The 21,926-nt window shown below is 44.0% G+C and overlaps 1 long non-coding RNA gene across 1 annotated transcript; it reads left to right on the top strand.

Moving 5' to 3' along the window:
• The first annotated feature begins 2,504 nt into the window (after positions 1-2,504).
• On the top strand, positions 2,505-8,506 carry LOC135577086 (uncharacterized). The gene is made up of 4 exons (XR_010468683.1): positions 2,505-2,717; positions 3,799-4,059; positions 5,016-5,186; positions 5,537-8,506. It is a non-coding gene; the product is annotated as an uncharacterized LOC135577086 (long non-coding RNA).
• The last annotated feature ends 13,420 nt before the right edge of the window (positions 8,507-21,926 follow it).

The following is a 21,926-nucleotide window of genomic DNA, read 5'->3' as shown; positions in this document are numbered from 1 at the left end:
GGCTTGCATTTGATCATTTACCCTTCGCAAGTCATGTAATAATCGCCACTTTCCACTCTTTTTTGGTATTACAAAAATTGGGGTATTCCATGGACTAGTAGAAGGCTTGATGTGCCCTGCAACTAATTGCTCTTCTACTAATTCATGTGCCTTTTGCAGTCGCTCTTGCATTAATGGCCACTGGTCAACCCAAACTGGGTTATCAGTTAACCAGGTCAATGGAGGGTTGGGCGACTGCTCTCCAGTGACCACTAAGGAAAAGGTGAAGTAGTTAATATGGCACCAAGCTGCCCCAAGACGTCACGTCCGATAAGCGTCTCAAGGCTGCTTGGCAATTCCATTACATACACCCTAAGGGTTACACATTGACCTTCAGGGAAAACAATGGAAATGAGATCAACACTTATATTTGGAATAGTTTGACCCCCTACTCCAGCTACAGTAGGAAAGACTGATTTTTGAAGTTTCCATTTTTGTGGCCATTTGGATCGACTAATGATGGAGAAATTGGCTCCAGTATCAAGCATTGCATTCACATCTACAATAACAGTAGAATCAGATTGAAATAGTTGTACACGTAACATGGGACGCTGAGTCATTGATGAGGTGAAGCAAACTGCAGGACCTGTCGATCCAAATCCTTTATTGCCCCTTTCTGTTGAGGATGCTGGAGGAACTCCTGGAAGCATTGGTAGGCAGTTTTCCAATGCTACTACCTGAGCTATTTTACTCCCGGAGGGAATAAAAATTGGTGGATGCAGAGTGTAGACCATGATTTGAACAATTCCTGTGAAATCTGCATCAATTAACCCTGGTATTACTATAAGACCTTTGATACCAGCAGAAGAACGGCCAATCAACAAACCTCCAATGAGACTATTTTGTCGAAATAAAGGTCCTTTAGCATTTGTTGGTATTTTATGAACTGCAGTATCGGCCAATGTTATATCTACTGCTGTTTCCACATCAACTCCGAGGCTTCCTGCGGTGCTTGGCTTGTTGAGGTGAAAGAAACCTGGTTCACAGTTGGTTGCTGTTTGTAATACAGGTTTGGAGATGTTCTTTGTGTCTTCGCATGCACTCTGTTTGCACTCACTTGACTGTTTCCCAATCTCCGGCAAGTTTTTGTAGTATGAGTGTTAGATTGGCATATGTCACACCAAACTGCTGCAGTACAATTCACTCGCATGTGTTCTTTACTTCCACAGCAATGACAGGCATTGTATGATGATTTATATGGTTTATTTGTAGATCGCTGAACTGCTGGTACAACTGCTTGGATTGTAGATGAGACTTGCTGGCTAACTTGTCGAAAAGATCTCTGCATGACCCCTTCAAAAGCGGCAGCCATCACCTCCGCTTTTCAGTGTTCTTCTGTTCTGGCTACTCATGTCAGCATTTGTTCTACTGAAGATCCTGGTGGCAGAGTTGCTAATATTTGTTTGATCTTTGAATTTGCATTATCGAAGGCTAGCAACCGAAACATTTGGTTTTTCATTTCTTCTGACAAATCCGGGTTTTGCATTATTCCTTCATGTAGCCGGTCAATAAAATGCGTGAAATTTTCTGTAGTACCTTGGTGTATTCCGCTGAACGAGGGAGCTAAGGGTTCTGGTAAAGTTAAGAAAGCATCTAGAGCAAGTTGTGCAGCTTTCCGGTGAACTTCAGCAATAAATCACAGTTGCACTTCTATTGTAGCGTACTGTCCACGACCCGTATAGGCATCGGGTACCACTTTGGTTAATGGGTCATTTGGACTGGTGTGTTTGACTGTTTCTTGCTGCACTCGTTGATACCAGGCCGATTCCCACAGGAGGAATTGTGCTGGAGTTAGTAACAAACGCATTAAACTTTGGCAGTCCATGGGACACAATAAGTCAGCGGTAAAAATCCAATGCAGTATTTGTCTGGTAGCTTCTGAACGTATCCCATAGTTGGTGATTGCTTGTTTGGCTTGCTGTAAAATTTTCCATTCATGTGGTTCCCATACCGCTGTCTGGGTGTTCGGATTTTGAATTACCGGTAGGGCTAATTTTGCTGGAGACCAATCCCCTTCTAGGATGGCATCTTTAATGATCCATGACCATCTGCCTGGTCAAGGCTGTGGCTGGTCAGTAGATTCTATGGGTACCTTTGGTTGCATTGTTTGTGGAAGGCAACCTGTTTTTTGATACCCGACTTGTCTCTTATTTTTCTCTACATCTGATATTCGCAAGTTAAGTTGTTCAAGCTTACTGATAATAACTTGCAGTGAATGCTCTACTCCTTGGGGTGAGCCCAATGACGTAAAAGGAGGCTCACAGGATCCCTCCGCATGGATTTGTGGAGGTACGTCAGAGGGTGGCATTGGCCCCTGGTGCTGCGGCCCGACCCGGCCCGGCCATGAGGATGACGCGGTAGTCTCAGAGGAGGAGGTGTCTGACACGGGGTAAGGCGGAGGCGGAGCTGTAGGAGGAGGGCGGCACTCAGGGCCTCCCACATCCTGACAGTCCCCTGGTTGCATTTCCGCTTTCTTCTCAGATTGCCCCAGAGACTCAGACGGGGAAACTTCCGGTTCTCCTTTTGTGGAGGGCAGAGCCTCTAACTCTCGCTGCAGATCCGAATGCGAGAGTATTGGCTGAGCCGGGACCCCTCGACCACCTCGAACAGCAGGCAGACCCCACAAAGTAGCCCACAGGCACTTCCTCTCTTTCGGCCGACAACTTTGATCAGCACAGGTCTGTTCGGGTGCATGCGCTTTCGCAGCCGCCATTGCAGCACTTTGCTCTGCCTTCATAACTTCTAATGTCTCTAACACGGTTCTCCACAAATCTCTCAGAGCTTTGATTTCTTTCTCTTCTTCCCCTCTGATAGTCTTATCCCACATAGTGTCCCCCAATAATCTCCACTCCGTTGGGGAAAACAAAAGTGGAATTTCTTTAAAGTGTCCCCATTTCTGGGTGAAATAAATAACTTACGCTTATTTTATGGATAAAATAAACATTTAATCCAATTCCTTGTATTCCTTAAACACGTGTTCATTAGAGCATAAGCAAAACAGCGCTGGGTGCGCGGGGGATTCACTCCGCCCAACACGCACACCTTTAAACAATAAAAAGTGTGCTTAAATACAGTAAAGTATTACATATTCATAATGACCCCAGGAACGCCTATACATATTCATAACCTTTCCCCGCTTCTGATTAAAATGAGTCTCAGATAACCATTTCCATAGACCCTCCCCTGTTGCGCCTGCGCAGTGCCACTTGGTGAATTTGAGGAGGGGTCTTTGGGGGTCTTTGGATGAAGGCTCCTTCAGCTTCATCACAGTGAACTTTTTACCTTTGGCTCATTATGTTGAATTGACTGGGACCCAAGCTGCCAAGTTGAATGAAACCAGACTGGCGCCCCCTTTTGCTGTAAATCTTCGTTATCTTGTCTCCTCAAGTTTACAGCTAGGTGCAGTAAAACTTCTTATCTTGGCATTCGATGGGGTTCTGTTCTTCTTAACATAAAGCTCTAAACTAAGCATTTATTGTGTGACTAAGCCTTAAAGTGTTAGCTTGTTAGTAGGCACCCATTATAAGTTTAGTTAACCCTTAAAATGTTAGTTCCCTCTGTCAATATAACTTCATAAGCAAGTTTCATAACTTTTTACATAGAACTTAACCACCTTTCTCCAGGTTCAGAGCCCGTGCCTCATTTGGTTATATCTGTAAACATTAAACATCTTAGCACGAATCACAACTGCATTTTTCACATGGGCTAATGTAATCAATGTGATTAACTTTTCCTGTGACGATTTGATACCTCTCTTAGAGAGAATAGTCGTCGACAGCGCCGCAGCTGCCTCGAGCTCCATTCTGATGCTTTTAGGCGCAAGCAGTCTTTTCAGTAGGAGGCAAGTGGCCAGCTCGTCTGGTGCTTGTCTTTTGTTACTGGACAAAGCACACTCTCCTACAACCCGGTTTGGCTCCGTCTTTTAATGAATGCTGCTTACCGCAGTAAATGGCACTCCGGAGATCTTACTTTTGCTAACCATCCTCTGCTACCAGATGTGGAGAATGAAGAATTTGCATGGTAAGTCTCTTTGAGTGTGACGGGCGGACCGGCGAGGACAGAGATTCGGGCTCAATATGAGTTTAACATCAATGCTCTTTAATGAACATTTTAAAAACACATTGAATATCAATGTCCCCCAATATACGTTTTACCAACACATACATACTCTTTACTTAGTGGTCACCCGACAAGCACAGGCTATGATTAGTCACTCTCTGCAGTCACGCGTCCCCCCCCCCATGGTGATTAGCTGCAGGGCACTGTCCATGAGCTGTTCACACGCAGTGACGACAGCGCCCCTCCTGCAGCCTGGGTTGAGGATAGACCAGCTTCTGTTTACTTAAGTGACTTCCGTTCTGTCTTTGGTGTCTCCAGACAACCCTCCATGCAGGTCCTGGCCTACATCAAGCTCTGGCTTGTTCACAGCACACAGACCATGTCCTCTTTCTTCCAAAAACTCTCCACAAGTAGAGAGAAAGGAGAACCTCTCTCGACCGGCTAACCACCTTCCTTCTAATACACCCCAGGATGCCATTGGCCTTCTTGGACACAAGGGCACAGTGCTGGCTCATGGTCATCCTGCTGTCCACCAGGACCCCCAGGTCCCTTTCCCCTACACTGCTCTCTAATAGGTCATTCCCTAACTTATACTGGAACCTGGGGTTGTTCCTACCCAGATGTAAGACTCTATACTTGCCCTTGTTATATGTCATTAAATTTTTCCCCGCCCAACTTTTCAGCCTGTCCAGGTCTCGCTGGATGGCAGCACAGCCTTTTGGCGTGTCAGCCACTCCTCCCAGCTTAGTGTCATCAGCAAACTTGCTGACAGTACACTCTATTCCCTCATCCAAGTCATTGATGAATATATTGAATAATACTGGCCTCAGTACTGACCCTTGAGGCACTCCACTAGATACAGGCCGTCAACTAGACTCCGCCCCATTGACCACGACTCTCTGGCTTCTTCCCTTCAGCCAGTTTGCAGTCCACCTCAATACCCGATCGTCCAGACCAGACTCCCTCAGTTTAGCTGTGAGAATGCTGTGAGAGACTGTGTCAAATGCTTTACTGAAGTCAAGGTAGACCACATCCACCACTCTGCCATCATCCATCCACCTCCTTATGTCTTCATCAAAGGCTATGAGGTTGGTCAAGCATGACTATCCTGTGGGTGACTACAGTGGGTGCATGGATTCCCTGACGGAGGGCATGGGAACAGAAGTTAGCCTTGAAGATATTAAGGCCTACCCGTAAGAAAGTTGGGAGTAAAGGCGTATCTGGAGATATTAAGGTATACCCATGAGAGAGAAGGGAGTAAAAGAGTAACATTGATGATAGCAAAAATAGCCAATGAGATATTACTGCTGTAACTTGTAACCAATAATGAAGAGACACATAAACTGGTAAAACTGTATAAAAATGCACTTGTGGCAATAAATGGCATCTACTACTTTCATCCTGGAAGAACTTGGTCTATGTTGTTTGTCCATCTCAGTCGCGACATATGGTGACCCCGACGTGATCCTGCATGAAGAGGATCTCGCATGAAGAAGAGACAGCGGTGAATCTGTGACAGCTGAAGACGAGCTGGGGAGACGGAGCCCAGTACAGCTGATAGAGCAGCAGGGAGAAGCTGCCAAAGATCCGGATCCTTGAAAAGACACCACACCAAGAGTTGGTGAGCTACCAGAAATGGGGGGGGGGGACTTATCTAGAGAAGAGGGTATTATATTATCTACATGGGAATTGCTTCTGAAGAAGCAGGGTATTAGCCTTCTGGAACTGACTTTACGAAGGATGTTACTACGGGGCAAAGCACTACCTAAAGATCCAAAGAAACAACAAACAACTAAACTGTTAACGACTTTGAGAGGATTAAAAGAGCAACAGAAACATGCAGAGACAGTGTGTGTGGGGGGGAGGTGGCTTACCTGGGCTAGATTTGGGAAAAAAAAAAAAGTGCACTGTTCCAACCCCCCCTGTTACTAATGATTCTCCAGCACTGTTCAAGTCTGCCTTATCTGATGACTCGGATGAGGATGAGGGTCTGCAGCATTTTCTTGAAAAGTTACAAGGAAAAGGAGTATGTGTACGTGTTGCCCCAAGATCAGATAAAAACCATGAAAGACTCAAGCAAAATTAGACCTATGCAATGTAACAGCTATAGATCATTTAGGGTGGAACGATGGGGATTCATTGAAAGGGTCTTCCAACTCTTGGAAGAGACACTAATTGGCACACCACAATTACAGGTGTTATTAGTTTCTGAAATCCTGAGGCAGTCAACAGACCTTGCATATCAAGCTATGATAAAGGTGCCTGAAACTCACAAAGCAGCCAAATCATTTACAACTCTTAATCAGGGTCCCAATGAGAATTACATGCAATTTATTGACCATCTTCAAGAGACCGTCAGTAAGCAGGTCGACAACTTAGAAGCTAAGGAAGCACTAGTGTTGAGATTAGCAGTAGAGAATGCTAATGTTTGCTATCAACGTGTTGTCTGTGAGTTTTACAGTACAAATTATGTGCTTCTGTGTATTGAGTCTCTGAAAATCAAGCAGCTTGTCAGGAATGCGAGTTAATTGTTTCACTGGTTGTTGTTAGAATTGTTTCTTTGTGGTATTGATTGTATAAGTGTGCCGTAAAACCTTCTCCCCACTTTTCCCACTCCCACTGCGAGCAGCCCTGTGCTTCCCCTCCCTCCCTCCCTATTCTCACGATTTTTTTACTTACGAGATGGGGTCAGAAATAACAGTTTTCAGTCGTGTTCCTAAGAAATCGGTTTTGGGAGGTGTTTTCGAACATAGGAAAGCACTTGGTATGTGGAAAGAGGATCTTGTTAAATATTGAAATCAGTGGTGGCTGCTGTATAAGTTAAGTGATTGGGAAAACTGGCCGGAGAATAGAACCTTGAAATGTCTTTAAGTATAACACAGCAATCATAGATGTTTTCCTCTTTAACCTGTTTTCTTTGTGGGTATCTGTTTAAGCATGTTTCAATTTTAGTAGGTCTTCTGTCTGTTGTGTGGTACGGTGAGTTTGCAGACTGTTAAATCATGAGAATCCATGGACTCAAAATGTGCATTTCGCGATAATGCAGAAGACCATGAGTAATTTAGTTCTTTACTCCGTGAATGTGATGGTGAAATTTTGTGTGGAATAGCTGTTACTTTTCTTTCTAGCATGCTAGCTTTATTCCAGCATTCAGACTTGCACAACTCTGTGATAGGCAGTGTCTCATCGCAGTGTACTAAATTTGGCTCTTTTGTATGCACACCAAGTAAAGAATCCTGTTTTGGGGATAACAGTTGTAGCATGCCAGATGAGATGCTAATAAAAGCCTTGCCTAGTCCAGCTTGCTAAAGAACAGCGGGGGGGCGGATGCCGATTGGGCTCCAGCGCATCCTGAGCTGTTTTGTCAGGGAGACCCAGTGGCACCTCTACCTGGCTGAGCAGTAAGCAGTTCAAAGGTGCAATGCAAAAATCGAGATATTGTCTTGAATAAGTGTAACTGTGATCCATCTGCATATTTTAACTTGGTATTTGGTTTTCATAAAATTAGCCAATGAGATTTTACTGCTGTAACTTTTAACCAATAGTGAAGAGACACATGAATTGGTAAAACTGTATAAAAATGCACTTGTGGCAATAAATGGCATCTACTGCTTTCATCCTTGTGAGAAATGCAGTTTTGATTCATGTTAAGATGTTTAATGTTTACAGATATAACCAAATGAGGCATGGGCTCTGAACCTGGAAAAAGGAAAAGGTGGTTAAGTTCTATGTAAAAAGTTATGAAACTTGTTTATGAAGTTATATTGATAGAGGGCACTAACATTTTAAGGGTTAACCAACCACATAATAAGTGCTTACTAATGAACTAACACTTTAAGCCACATAATGAATGCCTATTTTAGAGCTGTATGTAACCAATTGTGTTAAGAAAAAAAAAAAAAAAAAAACAGAACCTCATCGAATGCCAAGATAAGAAATTTTATAGCACCAGCTGTAACCTTGAGGAGACAAGATAGCCAAGATTTACAGCAAAAGGGGGCGCCAGTCTGGTTTCGGTCGACTTGGCAGCTTTGGTTCCAGCTAATTCATCATAATGAGCCAAAAAGGTAAAGAGATCACTGTGACGAAGCTGAAGGAGCCTTCATCCAAAGACCCTCAAAGACCCCTCCTCAAAATCACCAAGTGACACTGTGCAGGCGCAACAGGGAAGAGTCAAGGAGGAGACTATGAAAATGGTTATCTGAGACTCATTTTAATAAGAAGCGGGAAAGGTTATGAATATGTATAGGCGTTCCTGGGGTTATTATGAATATGTGATACCTTACTGTATTTAAGCACACCTCTTATTGTTAAAAGGTGTGCGTGTTGGGCGGAGCGAATCCAATGAACACGTGTTTAAGGAATACAATTAAGGAATTGGATTAAACGCTGTTTATTCATGGAAAAAGCGTGAGTTATTTATTTCATCCTGGAAGAACTTGGTCTATGTTGTTTGTCTGTCTCAACCGCAACAATTCCCCTTGGTGAAGCCACGTTGACTGCCCCTAATGACCCTCTTATCCTTGATATGCCTTGAGATGGCACCAATGATAAGTTGTTCCATCACTTTCCTGGGGATGGAGGTGAGGCTGACCAGTCTATAGTTACCCGAGTCCTCCTTCTTGCCCTTTTTGAAGACCGGAATGACAATGATAAAAGGAGGTTATTCCAGGAAAATTGCTAGACCCAAAAGGGTATCAGTGGGCCTTTGTCATAACTTCCCCGAAGATGGAGGAAATTAAACAGCTGTGCACCTTGCTCAGACTATTGGAGGACCCTTCTGTTGTAGGGTTGATTGAGGGCAAAGAACAAGAAGTTGCAATTGCTATCACAAGGATGCACTGATGGAAATATCGCACCAGCTGAGACTCCCTGATTCTCATCCTTAAGCCGTATCATCAACAAAGTGTGATCAGCAAGACTTGCTCACCCTTTAACAGTCCCATATGCCAGTGCAGAAGTCTAATGGCAAGTGAAGACTAACAGTAGACTATTATGGCCTGAATAAAGTCACATTGCCACTGAGTGCTGCTGTGCCAGACATGCTAGAACTTCAATATAAACTGAAGTCAAAGGCAGCCAAGTAGTACGCCACAAATGATATTGCTATTGTGTTTTTCTCAATCCCCTTAGAAGCAGAGTGCAGGCCACAGTTTTATTTCACTTGGAGAGGTGTCCAGTACACTTCGAATTTTCTGCAACAAGGGTGGAAACACAGCCCTACCATTCATCATGGACTGATCCAGACTGCACCAAAACAAGGTGAAGCTACAGAATACCTGCAATACACTGATGACATAGTTGTATAGAGTAATACAGCAGAAGTTTTTGAGAAAGGGAAGAAAATAGTCCAAATCGTTCTGAAAGCTGGTTTTGCCAAAAAAAAAAAAAAAAAAAAGGAAGGTCAAGGGACCTGCACAGGACATAATTTTTTTGGAAAAAAATGGTAAGATGGATGTTGTCAGATCCCAATGGGTGTAATGAACAAAATAACAGCTGTCTCTCCATCAAATAGCACAAAGGAAACAGAAGCTTTCTTAGGCATTGTGGGTTTCTGGAGAACGCATATTCCAAATTATGGTATGACTGTGAGCCCGCTCTATCAAGTGGCTGTCATGGAGGGACCCCAAAATTAGTTGTAGGTGGACAACCAAGGTCCAAAACAGACTTTTATTCTGTCCAGGAAAGTTCGGCAAAACAACCAATTAGAAACAAGGTTTATACAATTAGTTAGCACTCTGGTAACGTAACATACAGGTTCGGATATCAGTTGAGGAAATTATTGGGATACAGCAAATAAGAATAATGGAGGTCCACAGCATGCATACCCACACTCACAAGAAAATGCCAGAGCCGTCCGACTCCAGGATACTACACTCGCTTATTTGGCGAGGAAATCATTTAATACACTCGCCTATCTGGTGAGGAAAATATCTATTAAGTTATCACTCACCCACATGTGGAGGTGAGGCAGTCCCAGTCCCGGGAGGTTACCTTAGATGGTGTCCCAGTCTAAGGGGAGGGCTCTTGACTGCAGCAGACCTGCGGCTCCGAGAGGACCACACAAAGGGGATCCTCAGCGGGAACCCCATTTTTATAGTCTTGTCAGATCTGGCTGTGGGCATTCCAGAAGCTTCTTGGTTTCTCTGTGCCCCCCCACTCTGGCTATGGGTGCCCTGAAACTTCTTGGTGCCTCTTCCCCTCTCCTGGCTAATGGCAAACAAAAGGAGCTATTAACTGCCCCACTGAAGGAGAGGGGGGATGTGTTGGGGAAGAGTGGCATGTGCATGCACCTTCCACATCGAAGGAAAGGGGGGGGAGGGCAGTGTGCAACTGCCACAGTGATCCAGAAGAATCATAGAATAGTTGGGTTAGAAGGGACCTTCACAGGTCATCTAGTCAAATCCCTGTGCAATAAGCGGGGATATCTTCAACTAGATCAGGTTGCTCAGAACCCCATCCAGCCTGGCCTTGAATATTTCCAGGGATGGAGCATATACCACTTCTCTGGGCAACCTGTTCCAGTGTTTTACCACCCTCATTGTAAAAAATTTCTTCTTCGTGTCTAACCTGAATCTCCCCTCATTTAGTTTAAAACCATTGCCCCGTTACCTACTGCAACAGGCCCTGCTAAAAACTCTGTCCCCATCTTTCTTATAAGCCCCTTTGAAGTGCTGAAAGGCTGCAATATGTTCTCCCCAGAGTCACCATTTCTCTATGCTGAACAACTGCAGCTCTCTCAGCCTGTCCTCATAGGAGAGATGTTCCATCCCTCTGATCATCCTGGCAGCCCTCCTCTGGACCCTCTCCAACAGGTCCATGTCTTTCCTGCACTGAGGGCTCCAGAGCTGCAGTATTCCAGGTGGGGTCTCACCAGAGCAGAACAAAGAGGGAGAATTACCTCTTAACCTCCTGGCCACGATTCTTTTGATGTATCCCAGGATACGGTTTGCCTTCTGGGTTCCAAGCGCACATTTCCAGTTTATGTCCAGCTTTTCATCCACCAGTACTTCCAAGTCCTTCTCTGCAGGGCTGCTCTCAATCCTTTCATCTCCCAGCCTGTACTGATACTGGGGGTTGTCCTGACCTAGGTGTAGGACCTTGCACTTGGCCTTGCTGAACCTCATGAGGCCCATTTCTCCAGCTTGTATATGTCCCTCTGAATGGCATCCCTTTGCTATATCAGGCGTGTCAACCACAGCACTCAGATAGCTGTCCCCTTCAAATTTACTGAGGGTGCATTCAATCACAGAATCATATTCGGTTAGGGTTGGAAGGGACCTCTGGAGATTATCTAGTCCAACCCACCTGCTAAAGCAGGTACACCTAGAGCAGATTGCACAGGAATGCATCCAGGCAGGTCTTGAATGTCTCCAGAGGAGATTCCACAACCTCTCTGGGCAGCCTGCTCCAGTGCTCTGGCACCCTCAAAGTAGTTTCTCCTCAAATTCAGATGGAACCTTCTATGCTTCAGCCTGTGCTTGTTGCCCCTCATCCTATTGTTGGGCACCACTGCAAGAAGTCTGGTCCCATCCTCTTGACATCCACCCTTGAGATATTTATAAACACTGATGAGATCCCCTCTCCGTCTTCTCTTCTCCAGGCTGAACAGACCCAGCTCTCTCAGTCTTTCCTCAAAAGAAAGGTGCTCTAGGCCCCTAATCATCTTCGTAGACCGCCACTGGACTCCCTCCAGTAATTCCTTATCCTTCTTAAACTGGGGAGCCCAGAAATGGACACAGTACTCTAAATGTGACCTCACCGGGGCAGAGTAGAGGGGGAGGATAACCTCCTTTGACCTGCTGGTCACACTCTTCTTAATGCACTCCAGGATACCGTTGGCCTTCTTGGCCACAAGGGTACATTGCTGGCTCATGGTCAACCTGTTGTTGACCAGAATTCCCAAGTCATTCTCTGTAATGATGCTTTCCAGCAGGCCCACCCCTAACCTGTACTGGTGCCTGGGGTTATTCCTCCCCAGGTGCAGGACCTTACATTTGCCTTTGTTGAACTTCATCAGGTGGTTCTCTGCCCAGTCCTCCAGCCTGTCCAGGTCTCGTTGAATGGCAGCACATCTTTCTGGTGTGTCAGCCGTTCCTCCCAGTTTGGTATCATCAGGAAACTTGCTGAGGGTGCACTCAGTCTCTTCATCCAGGTCATTGATGAACAGGTTGAACAGGACTGGACCTAATACTGACCCCTGGGGAACCCCACTAACTACAGGCCTCCAAACAGACTTTGCACCATTGATCAGAACCCTCTGAGCTCTGCCATCCAGCCAGTTCATGATCCATCTCACCGTGCATTCATCCAGCCCACACTTCTTGAGCTTGCCTATGAGGAGGTTGTGAGAGACGGTGTCAAAAGCCTTGCTGAAGTCAAGGTAGACAACATCCACTGCTCTTCCCTAGTCTACCCAGCCAGTCATATCGTCATAGAAGGCTATCGGGTTGGTCAAACATTATTTCCCTTTGGTGTACCCGTGCTGACTACTCCTGATAATCTTCTTTTCCTCCACATGCTTGGAGATGACACCCAGAATGAGCCGTTCCAATACCTTTCCAGGGATGGAGATGAGGCTGACTGGCCTGTAGTTTCCTGGGTCATCCTTCTTGCCCTTTTTGAAGACTGGAGTGATGTTGGCTTTCCTCCAGTCCTCAGGCACCTCTTCTGTTCTCCAAGACCTTTCAAAAATAATGGAGAATGGCTTTACAATAACATCTGCCAACTCTCTCAGCATTTGTGGGTGCATCCCATCAGGGCCCATGGATTTGTGGATGTCCAGTTTTTGTAGACTATCTCTAACCTGATCCTTCTCAACCAAGGGAAAGTCTTCCTTCTGCCTGTCTTTCTCTTCTATCTCTAGGGTCTGGAATACCTGAGGGCCACTTTTAGCAGTAAAGACAGAAGCAAAGAAGGCATTCAGTAACTCTGCCTTCTCTGTATCATCTGTCATCACTCATTCAGCAGTGGACCTACATTTTCCCTAACCTTCCTTTTATTGATGATGTACTTGAAGAAGCCCTTCTTGTTGTGCTTGACATCCCTGGCCAGATTTGCTTCCAAGTGGAGCTTGGCCTTCCTCATTGCATCCCTGCATACTCTGTTTCCTTGTATTCCTCCCAGGCAGTCTGTCCCTTTTTCCACATTACATAAACATTCTTCTTCCACATTAATTTTGACTGGAGTTTCTTATTCATCCATGCTGGCCTCTTACTCCCTTTAGTTGATTTCTTCCTTATAGGGATGCATCGGTCTTGGGCTTGGAGGAAGTGATGATTGAATATTAGCCAGCTCTCTTGGACCCCCCTACCTTCTAGAGCCCTATCCCATGGTATTCTTCCAAGCAGGACCTCGAAGACACCAAAGTTGACCTTGCTGAAGTCCATGGTTATAGTCCTACTTATTTTCCCGCTTCCTCCATGCAGGATCCCGAACTCCATCTCATGATCGCTACAGCTGAGGCTGCCCCCAACCGTGACATCTCCAACCAGTACTTCTTGGTTTGTTAGGACAGGTCCAGCAGCAGATCCCACTGTCTATATCACTGAAGAAGATATTAGACCATACTGGTCCAAATATGGACACCTGAGGGACACCACTTGTTACTGGTGTCCATCAGGATACTGAGCCATTGATCACTACTGGATGCAACCATCCAACCAATTCTTCATCCACCAAACACTCTGCCCACCAAATCTGTATCTCTCCAATTTAGAGAGAAGGATGTTGTGTGGGACTGCGTCAAAGGCTTTACAGAAGTCCAGATAGAAGACATCTGTAGACCTTCCTTTGCCCACTGATGTTGTTACTCTATTGTAGAAGGCCATTCAGTTGGTGAGGGAGGACTTGCCCTTGGTGAAGCCATGCTGGCTGTCTCAAGTCACCTCCCTGTCCTCCATATGCCTTAGCATACCTTCTAGGAGGATGTGTTCCATGATATTCCCAGGAACAGAGGTGAGACTGACAGGTCAGTAGTTCCCAGGGTCCTCCTTTCTACCCTTTTTAAAAATGGGTGCAATGTTTCCTTTTTCCAGTCATCAGGGACTTCACCTGACTGCCATGACTTCTTAAATGTCATGGAGAGTGGCTTGGCAACTATATCAGCCAATTTCCTCAGGACTCTGGGATGCATCTCATCAGGTCCCATAGATTTATGTATATTCAGGTTCCTCAAGTGGTCGAGAACCTGATCTTCTCTTACAGTGGGAGGGACTTTGCTCCCCCAGTTCCTGTCTTGCATTTCGTCCACTCAAGAGGTGTGGGAAGAGAGCTTGCCCATGAAGACTGAGGCAAAGAAGTTGAGTACCTCAGCATTCTCCTCATCCGTTGTTACCAATTTACCAGTCTTGCTCATTGAGGGGGTACACTTCCTTTGTTCTTCCATTTCTGGTTGACATACCTGTAGAAGTCCTTCTTGTTATTCTTTGCATCCCTTGATAAGTTCAGCTCCAGCTGTGCCTTGTCCTTCCCTACCCCATCTCTGCTCAACTGGGCAGTGTCCCTATACTCTTCCTGGGATACCTGTCCCTGCTTCCATTGCCTGTGCATTTCCTTCTTGCCGTTTAGTTTGACCATCAGGTTTTGACTCAGCCATGCCAGTTTTTTGTCTTCCTTACCTGATTTCTTACACCTGGGGACTGAGAGCTCTTGAGCTCTATGGAAAGAAACCTTAAAGATCTTCCAGCTCTATTCTTCTCCCTTTTCTTTGAGGGCGATTTCCCAGGGGGTCCCATTGGCTAACTCCTTGAAGAGCTGGAAATTTGCTTTCCTAAAATTCAGGGTCCTGACTTTACTCTTTGCCTGACCCGCATCCCTCAGGACTGTAAACTACATGAGCACATGATCACTGCAGCCCAGGCTACCTCCAGTCTTGATGTCACCAATTAGCTCACTTTCATTGTTGAATATCAAGTCCAGTATCACATCCTCTCTGGTAAGACCATCTGTTATCTGGCTTAAGAAGTTATCCTCATTGCACTCCGGGAGTCTCTTGGATTGCCTACAACTCACCGTGCTACTTTTCCAGCAGATGTCAGGGTGGTTGAATTCCCCCAGCAGGACATGGGAAAGCATTGGAGGAGATGGAAAGATGCTGTATGGTGTCCTACATGACAAGTCACAGAAACTGCTGAAGGACAAGGTGAATCGAGTCATTTTGGAATAAATGGAAAACCATCCAGCGGGGTTTAGATATTGCTGACTAAGAAAAGTGGCCAGTGCCACTCTACTCTGACTCACAGATTGTGGGAAATGCCCTGCATAAATGGAAGCAGACTGACAGCACAGAGATAAACCCATCTGGGCTGCTACATTGTGGCAAGATATTGCTGACCAGGTAGAGAACCTGGTTGTAAAACTATGTCATGTAGATGCTCATGTACCCAAGAGTCAGGCCACTGAAGAACATCTATTTATAAAAGCAACCAGCAAGCGGATCAGGCTGCTAAGACTGGAATGACACCAGGTAGATCTGGACTGGTAACATAAGGGTGAATTATTTATAGCTCAATGGGCCCATGATACCTCAGGACATCATAAAGAGATGCAATATATAGATGGGCTCATGATCGAGGGGTGAACTTAACCATGGACAGATTATCCATGAATGTGAGACATGCACTGTGATCAAGCAAGCCAAGAGGTTAAATCCTCTCTGGCATGGAGGGTGATTGCTGAAATATAAATATGGGGAAGCCTGGCACACTCTCACAAACCCACTAAGGCAAGCACTATGTCCTTACAATGGTGGGAAGCAACCACTGGATGGCTGGAAACATAACCTGTGCCCTATGCCACCACCCCAAATTCTATCCTGGGCCTTGAAAAGCAAGTTCTATGGGGACGTGGAACCCAAAAAAATAATTGAGCCAGACAGTGAGACTCATTTCTGAAACAACCTCATACACACCTGGGTCAAAGAGCATGGCATTGAGTGGATATATTGCATCCCTTATCATGCACTAGCCTCTGGGAAAACTGAATTATATAATGTACTGTTAAAAATTACCGTGAGAGCAATGGATGGTGGGACCTTCCAACATTGGGATACACATTTAGCACAAGCCACCTGGTTAGTCAACACTAGGGGATGTGCCAATTGAGCTGGCCCTGTCCAATCAAAACTTTCACATACTGTAGAAGGGCATAAAGTCCCTGTAGTGCACATAAAAATATGCTTGGGAAGACAGTCTGGGTTACTCCTGCCTCAAGCAAAGGTAACACCATCTGTAGGATGTCTTTTGCTCAACAACCTGGATGCACTCGGTGGGTAATACAGGAGAATGGAGGAGTCTGATGTGTATCTCAGGGGGATTTGATTTTGGGTGAGAATAGCCAATGATTTGAATTGTATATTGTTAATTGCTATATAATACTGTATGTCATCACTACTGTGGTTGCTATTTGCCATATTAATGGTATTACAGTAAGAGTCAACCAGATTAATGAAGAATGAACTTTGATGAAACTGAACAAAGTGCAACAATGATAGAATCAGACAAGTGCAGAGGCAATGGAACCAGAACTGTCTTCAATGTGCAATGATTCAACACCACACATTTTCTTTCCTGCCCTGAAGGCCTGTTATGACAGATGGAGCCCAAATTCATGGACTAAATTAACATAATGGACATTTTGGAGAGATGACTCATAGCCTAAGGGAATGATAGCTGTCTGTATATACAAAAAGAAAGGAAAGGTGACGATAGTTAGTTGGAACATATTGGAGATATACCTGCTGTGGCACAGACATAAACATAGCCACAGATGCTTTGAGATATACCTGTTCTGGTGCAGACTTATCCATGGCCACAGACACTTTGGGGTGTCCTGTTCCCACATGGACTCATCCACAGGTTACAGTCCCTTCGACTTGAGTTCATACTGGAGTTCTAGCCTTTCCAGTACAGCAGCACAGAAACAGCAGTGATGACCTGGTCATCTGCCAGCCCAGGCACATTGCCACTGCTGTTATCAAAATGTTCCCAGGCACAATAGAGTCAGATGATAAGCAGTACAGCAAGCAGCAAAAGCAAAAGCAGCCACTAACGAGTACTAGACTCTAATTTACAGTATGGCAAGCAAGCCCCATAGCAACTATAGGAGCCTGTAAACTAATAGCTAAAAAGCAATAACAACCATAAATTTGATCTAGCACATTCAAAAAAAAATCTGTCATTATCTTGAACCCTTTGAGCCCTATATGGGGTGCCAAAAAGGACTGTTGTCGTAATTTTCTAAATCAAATATTTCCTTCATATTAAAAGAAGACAGGTAACCCTGACATGATGGTTTCTGAAATACATTTCTTGGCTATTTTTAGCAACACAATTTAATCCTAACATTGTAATGTTTGGGAAACTTATTTGGCTTTTCTTACATCCTCAGTTATGATGAATATTAAGTAAGAAGAATATCAATAATATGTCACACCTAATGCCCTTCATTTCATTATCTTTAAGGACTTCATGGACATGAATAAATTAAGCATTAAGACAACACTCTGGAAGTAAGTAATATGCTATAAGGAAGAAATTGAAGTATGAGGAGTGACATGAATTACCCGAGTCAGTGGCTAATTGAGAAGCAGAACCTGAACGTCCTGGCTCTTGCTTTCAACTTCTAACCACTAATCATGTTTTCCACACTCGATTGCTGGGAGTGTTTTATTTTAGCAAAATCAAGCCAGGAACCTCATCAAAATGCTACAGTTAGAAAATCATGAATCAGAAAACATCTGGATCATGAGAGTGCTTGAGGAGGTTGCGTCCTAGAAGTCTTTCCATACACCTTTCCCAGTCAAGCAAAGAGAAAACCAGGAGAAGCTATTTTCGAGAAAACGTTGCAAGATTTCCCCTGCGGTTTCCTACCCAGGTCCTCTGCAGATATTTTTAAAGCAAATTACATGCAAAAGTCAGAGATGTGTGTCTGTAAGGGGAGTGGAGGAAAGGAAACTGTGCACTCACCAACCCGCTATGCTCCTCATAGGTGCTACCAGGTGTTCTTTTCACATCATTCTCAAGATGAATGAAAAGCAATCCAGAAGGTCTTCTTTTTTAAAACTTGGGTCTGCCTTAAAACTGAACTTTAAAAAGAGTCCATCCACCAAAAGACTGACTTTCAGATCTGGCCCAATGCAGCACTCACTGAAATCAATACAGTCCTTTCTTTTAGCTGCAAGGCCTGTGGCTATGCATAAGATGATGGTAATGTTTGATAACCAAGAAAAAAATTGTTTCCTTTAGACCTTCTTAAAAAAAAATAATGATACTGAAAAGGAAACAACGGGAGAATGAAATAAAAATGACAGTATACCTGTAGTATACAAAAATGCCTTTGAGAGCAAATTAGTGACCTCTACAACTTTAGCTTGTGATACAGTGCTTTCTCAGAGCAATAAGAAGCAATGAAACTGGATCAGTAATCAACAGCAAAATGATCAGCTTCAAATCTGGCAATTCGCCACTGATATAAAATGCGCACACACATACCCAGGTACAGATGCATATTCCCTCATGTGGCTAATTCTATAATGCTTTGGTGGGTGGTTTCAGGCCTGTCACATTTTGTGATTACAAGAGAACTGAGCTGAAAGATGAGGGGATGCTTCACTCAGCAAGCACTGATGCTTACAGACTTGAAAAGAGATCTCAGTCTTTGTTCTTGGAGGAGACTGTCTTAATATGGGCCTTAAGAGGTTCAAAGGATGCAAGTAAGGTCAGACAGGACTGAAAATAAGAGTATATAGGGAAATAAAGAAGAGGAAAACACAAAAAGAAAAAGATTGTGGAAAATTTCCCCCCTCCCAGTTACAGAGCAGTGAATACAGAAAAACTGTTCACTTAAATGGACTTAGGCTGAACAATGTTTTGTACCCCTGTCCTGTTGAGGAGGGGGTGATAGAGCAGCTTGGCAGGCACATTGGTGGCCAGCCAAGTCAACCCACCACAGCAATCAATTCAGGAGACAAAGAAAACCTGGATTTATTTTTATGCTATTTTGCTAATATCCATAATTTTATTTTCTTGAAATGTTGAGAAAAATAATGGTTATGAGTAAAACAATTGGTGATGTTTTTTTGCAATGCTCTTAACAGCACAATAAATCCAAAAATACTCAGTAAATCCAAAATACTTCAGTTGACTTCACAGGATTCATGCTGATGTAAGAGATTAAGATCATCTTCACAGTTATATAGGGCAGGCTGAAACCATTCTTACCATGCATTATAAAAACCTTAATCCACATAGTAACTTTACATGTGGAAAATTAACAAATCAATATTGCAGTTGAGCACAAGAATTATTTCACCCTGTTGCACCCTGTTGACAGCTATTTACAGTATTGTCTTGAGAATGCTGATTCATTCCCACAACCTGAACTGTGGCATTACAGTTATTAAGAAAAAGAACAGAGGAAAAACCTGTTCATTATGTTTTGCTATTTGTTAACCATCTGATTTGGAACCATTTGGACATTCACTGTGCAGATATAGCCTCTATGGATGGGACAGATGCCAAGAGAAAGTGCAGTGTCTCCTTCTCCCTTTATCATGTTCACTGCCGGGTGAATGTAGTTTGCCTTATGCAAGCTAACAATCTCTGCACTGTACGTGGTTACAGACAAATAAAAGAAAAACAAACAGCATGTCTAAGGAGGGACCAACAAGCTTGGCTGATGGCACCCCCACACAACGGGATGATTCAGGAGCTCATTTGGGTTTCATCTTCCCCCAGCTTATTAACCTACTCATTGTCAAATGCCTTATGACAAACCAAAAAGGACAGCACCATATGTAGACTGACTGTTAGTCAGGGTTTAAAGCAAGACGACAATAAACTGTGACAGACACTCCCGCCACCCCTTCCTTTAGATCAGAAAGATGATAGGGAAGATAAGGAGGAAGGAAGAGAGACTTAGACTTCAAGTTGGAGAGTTTTAAAGGGTTTACTAATACTACTAATAAATAGAGAAAATATACAAAATATACAAAACCAATCTTGAATGCTCGATGTGGAGTTAGCGTCACTCCAGCAGCAGCGGAGCTGGGTAGACGGAGCTGGTGTGGCTCCAGCAGCTGTAGGGCAGGTACCCGGAAGTCATGGGCAGGGCTTCACAGCAAACTGGAACCTGGTTGCAGGGATGCAGGGCCTGAGGACTTCCAGATCTCAGGCAGACAGAGAAGGTCTTCTCTAGATGCTGGCCATGGTCAAAGAGAGATCGATCCTTGTGATCACCCTCTTATATAGGGGGTATGACGATTATGGGATGGAATACTTCCATTGGTCAGTTCTAGTCACCTGTTCCATCCACCCCTCCTCAAACACGCCCCTCTCATGACAGAACATGGAAAATCTTATCAGTCTTTCCTGGCTACCATAGTAATAAATCTAAACATGAGCTTCTTCAGCATTCCATTGGTTTTCATATCAGCACCAAGTACAGCATTCAAGGAAAAATATGCAGGCAAAAACTCAGAAAAGTACAGCCACCTAGAAGAACTTAGCTGAAAGGAAAAATCATTAAAAGAGAACTGGTCATGTTTTTAACAAAACCAGGACACTGTTCAGCTTCTAGGTAACTTTCCCCAAGGTGGCATCTACTGGAGCTCACTGCAATTTCTGTCCAGGGCACGTGTCTGGATTCACTTTACCACTGTGTTGTTGAGTCTTGCTTCTATACCGAAAAGCAATACAGGAAGAGTGTGCCCGGGCCTGGAGAGCAGCCTATGCAGCTGCGAGTAAAGACTAGAGAACTTCTACAGCCAAAGACTTTGATTTTATCTCGATCTGAAACTTCAGTCTTACAAAAAAAAAAAAAAATCACCACAAGAATGGAAATTATGATCAGATGTTGCTACCTAGGCCAAATAGTGTGACTGAGTCGTCATTTTTTGCCTGTGGTCTCATTTTCTCAGGATGTAGTTGAATACTGTTGCTGCTGCAGTTACCTATGTATTCTTTCCTATATACACTGGATAGTCGTGCAAAGATTACTGTTTGAAACCCTCCTCAATTTTTTTAGCATGTTGACCATGGACTGGCATCATTAGAAAGAGCTTGTGAAGCACAATTTATTCCCTATTGGAATAAAAAGAAAAGAAAAAAAAAAGGCAGAAAAAAAGAAATCAAGTCCTTAACATCATAGACATTAGTCTGGTTTAAGATCTAGTCTGATCATACAGACTGGCACTAGTGGAATCTTCCTACTCCTCAGTGCTTACCCTGACCATGAATTTGTTTTTTCCTGGCCTCTCTTCTGCCTTACAGAGACTATCTACTGGACCAGGGAAGCATTTACACTTGTCTGCACTTATCTGCATTGAGGCTGGGACTGTACCTTTCTGAATTTGTGTCTGTAGATTCATTTTGGTAACAGCACAGTGAGAAAAAAAAAAAAAAAAAAAAAAGATAGAACTTCTAAAAACATTTTCTGAAAAAAACAGATGAATTTGTCTTTTAAAAACTTGGTTAAATATCATAAATAGTATCATCTGTTGTGACTTGGTTTGCATGACTCTAGATACTAATGCTTTTATTTCTCCACAGTCAGAAATTGCATAGGCAATGACCTTGCAAAGTAGTTTTTGGCATGAAATTTACAGTTTCAGTGCCTTCTCCTCCCTGGGTTGTGATTTTCTGGCAGGACTTGGGAGAAATGGACAGAAGTAAGAGCAAGTCAAATACTACAGTGGCTGCACCCTGGGAAGCAAGTTTACCTGGCCTTGGATGCGGCAACCTGAGCACTTGGGTGGTGGAAAGGGAGCTGACAGTGGGACCTGAGTCAGGATTAACAAAGACCTTACATCTCCTGCTCTCCTTGCTGAA

Source organism: Columba livia, chromosome W, assembly GCF_036013475.1.
Source record: "Columba livia isolate bColLiv1 breed racing homer chromosome W, bColLiv1.pat.W.v2, whole genome shotgun sequence".
NCBI lineage: Eukaryota > Metazoa > Chordata > Aves > Columbiformes > Columbidae > Columba > Columba livia.
The sequence above is the reverse complement of the archived record's forward strand: the minus strand, read 5'-3'. Positions and strand labels throughout refer to the sequence as shown.